Consider the following 4,209-nt stretch of genomic DNA (forward strand, 5'->3'; position numbering starts at 1 on the left):
ATTGGGGCCCTGAGAGGTCCAGTGATTTGTCCAATGTCATACAGATAGTAAGTAAAAAGACTGAGATTTGAAGCCAGGCCCTCTGCCTTCTAATCCAGAGATGTGTCCACTGAACCCTTCTGCTGAGTTCTGAGGACCTAGGTTTGCATCCCAGCTCTACAACTCCTCCCCCAGGCTCTGAGTCTCTCTGGGGCTCAGCACAATTGGAGAGGTGGATTAGATAAGTAGGACTCTCGTGTGAATTTGAAGATCTTTCCACAGTCAAGGATGGTGGTAGAGGAGGATACTTTAGCACTCCAACCCAACCCATGACCTGCTCAGAAAATAGAATATCTTAAGATCATGAATTCAGATTGGGACAGGTTCTTTGAGATCATTGAGTCTAACCCCCTTATTTATAGATGAGGAAACTGAAGACTAGGGGAGAAGTGACTTGCCCAGGGTCACCGAGGCAGGAAGTAGCAAGGCCAGGATTCAGGCCCATGTGCTCTGACTCTCCATGCAGGGCACCAGGTCACCACTTGGAACTTTGCATTGGCAGGAGTAAGAAAACTTGGCCTGAAATCCGGAGTAAATTGATGAGCTTTCTGTGGCTGGTGGATGAACCCCAACCCTCCTGCTGCCCTCGCATGTGAGAGCTGGACAGGACACTGGGGACCGAGCTGTTCAGGTCCTTCTTTGGACAGATGAGCATAGGTAGCTGCCTCAGATCAGTCAGGGCTTTTTTAAAAAATTACTCCTGATGCTGTTTTATGGAATCTTAAAAGTTTTACTGATGCCTGTGGTTTTACCCATCACAGATATTTCCCAGTCTCTCCCCCCCACTATTGAATCTTCCCTTGCAACAAAGGAGAAGTCAAGCAAAACCAATCAAGGCTGTGACCTTATCTGACAGTGTATGCAACATTCCACATCCCTACTACTCCACCAGTCTAATAACTAAAGGAGGAAAGTGGATTTCATCATATCAAGTTTTGTGGAACCAAGACTGATCACTCCACTATATTTAATCCGAGTCTGGTCGCTTTTTAGGGTTGTTTTTGTTATAATCATGATACACATTGTTTTTTGGGTTTGGCTTTCTTTTCTCTGTGTCAATCATTTCCTAGAAATTTCTGACCAGTTTTCTTGAATTCTTGCAGAAGATCAGGGGTGTTTCCGTGGATTACATGTTTAATATGAGCCAACAAGACTAATTAAGTGAAGAAATTGTAAAGAGAGGTGTTGTGTCCAGATCATGGGAGAATATAAGCTCCCTGAGGGCAGGCAGTGTCTCATTTTTTGGGTCTCTACCCTCGGCATTTGGCAGCCATGTGAGAATATAAGCTCCCTGAGGGCAGGCCTCAGTTTTGGGTCTATACCCCAGCATTTGGCAGCCATGCAGTAATGGAATGAGAGTGGGCTTAAATCCTGCTGGCTGTGTGACCCGGGGCAAGTCACAACCTCTCTCAGAGCTCTGAGTAACTCTAAGCCTGTAAGTTCCTGAAAAAGTGCTGTCCTCTCTTGATCTATGGCCAGTTAAATCATAGATCCGGTCTTTACTTCCTATCCTCAGCACTTGGGGGCAGTACCTGGCACACAGCAAGTGCTCAATAAATGCATGTTGATTGAATGACTGATTGATGGATGGGGCAGCCCCAGTGTCAGACTGTTTGTAGAGTGTTGTGCCCGTTTCTTGGTGTGCCTTTTAGAAAGGTTATTGGCAAGCTGGAGAGAAGGCAGAGGAAGATGCCCAGGGCAGTAAGGGTTCTCTAGAAAGGATGGTACAAAGACCAACTGGCCTGAGGAGGTTTAGCCTGGAAGAGGAGGGAAGGGCAGGATAGCTGTATTCCAGTATTCTGAGGACTGTGTGGCAGAGAGCTTCCCATTGTGCAGTTGAACCCCAGAAGGCAGAACTAAGAACAGTGGATTAAAGTTGCCAAGATGCGAATTTAACCAAGTACTCCCTAACTATTGGAGCTGTCCAGCAGGAGAGCTGCCCAGCTTAAGAATATCAATTCCTTGAACCCAGGGACTAGATGACTTTTCTTTCCTGCTACCTGTTCCTTGTACACGTCATTCCATCTACTATCTCTTATGCCTTTGCTCAGGGGTCCCTGTATTTGGATTCCAAACCAAAAAGGTGAAGTAAAAGCCTTGTAGACTGTTCATCATTTGACAGAAAGCTGCCGTCCTTCAGGACAATGCATAGGGCCCATCTGCTCAGCAAGGCGTTTGCCTGATGGCTGGGTGTGGGAGGCGGGGATTCTTGGCAAGAAATGTATTAGATCATGGACAGAAGCCTGGACTTGTTGTTCAGAAACTGTCTGTCTGCCATGAGTCCAGGCTCTGACAAATGGCAAGTGAATGGCCCAAAGATAGTGAGAGGCTCAGGATGCCAACCCCGTGGGTGAGTCCTGCAGGCCTAGGGTTTAAGATAATAACTTCAGAGCTGAAAGGGACCTCCTACACCATCTAGTCTGTCTTTTGACAGAGGAAGAAACCGAGGTCCTGAGAGGGGAAAGTGACATACATACCCAAGATACACCTGAGATAGTCAGGGGCAGAACCAGGATTCGGACAAGGGTCCAAATGACTGTTCTCCCTGCCCCATCTTGCCTCCCTCCTGGCATCAGAGCCTATGGTTCCTTAGGAAAACAAGGGTCATCAGACTGATTTATCTATTTGCACGTTTCCTGAAGGACAGATGAGAGAGCAGTTCTAAATTGGCAGCAGAGTCCACATGAAGAGAAAGGGTCCTGACTGATCCTTCAGTTCCTTGGGACAGAGACAAGCCAAACAGGGACCAGTAGGAAGCATCTGGTCATGTATATCCCTTAGTAAGGGGCCCGAATACATGCTCCCTGGAAGGGGACCAGGCATCTGCCCAGTTTCACAGGAAATGCTCCAGGCCAACCCCCCCTCTATGGAGGGAAGAGGCTAAGGCCAGGCTGGCCAGGTGTTGAGGGCAGAGAAGAGCCTTGGCCCCTCCAGGCTTCTCTGTCCTCCACTTCCTTCCCTCCAACTCCAGGTCCCTCCCAATGCTCTCACTCGGCTACCTACAGAGACTCTTGGTTGGTGCCAGTCTTCTCTATCATGGGGACCAAAGGAACTCTAGTCACACGTGTCCTTTAGCAAGAGACCAGAGCCCACGTCTCACCGGAAGGGCCTTGTGTGCATGGCCATTTCCATGGACTGTGCTTCCCTCCAGTCCCCCACTGAATTCAAACACACACACACACACACACACCAAAAAACAAAAATTAGAGTTCATTCTCTACTGGAAGGCTGCCATCTCACAGGCAGATATGATAATCTGGAAGGTAGGAGCCCCAAGCTCGGCAGAGGTACTGTCATAGAAAGATGAATGGGGCTTATTTTGCCTGACTCTGACCGGCAGTACAGAGCAGTAGATAGAGAACCAGGCTCGATACTAAGAAGATCTGGGTTCAAGTCCAATCTCTGACCCTTATTGGTGAAATAACATTGGTCAGGTGACTTCTCAGTGCTATAGGCAACTCTAAGACTGTAAGGTGCAGGGAAGGTGCCTCCTGGGGTAATTCTCCAAACCAATGAACTCTTAGGCCCAGCCCCTACCTGGCCATCCACCTGGCTCCAGAGGGCCGAACAAGGAGGAAGAGGTGGAAGTTTCAGAAAAGTACTTTGACTGGATAGCAGGATATGTTTCCTAGTAGTTGGAGCTCTCTGTGATGCTTGCTACATGTGTGACCTTAGACAGGTTACTCAGCTGCCTTTGACCTCAGTTTCCTCATCTGTGAAACAGTGGAGTAGACAGCCCCATTATTTGCATCTAGCTGGTAGCAGAGAGACACATCTGAGCCCAGATGGAAATAAAAAGATAGCTGCCTGAGGGAGGGAACAGCTACTGGGAATGCGACCCTACCTTCCAGCTGAAAATGATGGCTCCAGACTGAGCAAAGTAGCAGGTGTTGGGAGCCCAGCTGAGCTTCCCACCCCACAGAGATGCTCTGACCGGAGAGGAAGGCATTTGTTACATACCCAGTTAGTGAAACTTTCATTAAATACCTAATTACCTTGAGTTTCTGGGATACAATCAGCTGTAGAGGAAGGGGAATGTTTGAACTACCGTTGCATTATAAAATAGGTTTGTAACTCTACTCTTCTGGAATGTGGACTTGATTTGCTGTTTTCTCCTCTCCTCTGTTTCCTTATGTCTGTTTTTTTTTTTTTTTGCCAGCCTGGTATGTT

General features: G+C 47.8%; 1 long non-coding RNA gene across 1 annotated transcript in view; it reads left to right on the top strand.

Moving 5' to 3' along the window:
- The window catches only part of LOC114026497, a 31,608-nt gene that overhangs the window by 3,486 nt on the left and 23,913 nt on the right, over positions 1-4,209 (top strand). The window lies entirely within an intron of this gene.

This window comes from Vombatus ursinus, unplaced genomic scaffold (assembly GCF_900497805.2).
Source record: "Vombatus ursinus unplaced genomic scaffold, bare-nosed wombat genome assembly UNPS02014840.1, whole genome shotgun sequence".
In the NCBI taxonomy this organism is placed as follows: domain Eukaryota; kingdom Metazoa; phylum Chordata; class Mammalia; order Diprotodontia; family Vombatidae; genus Vombatus; species Vombatus ursinus.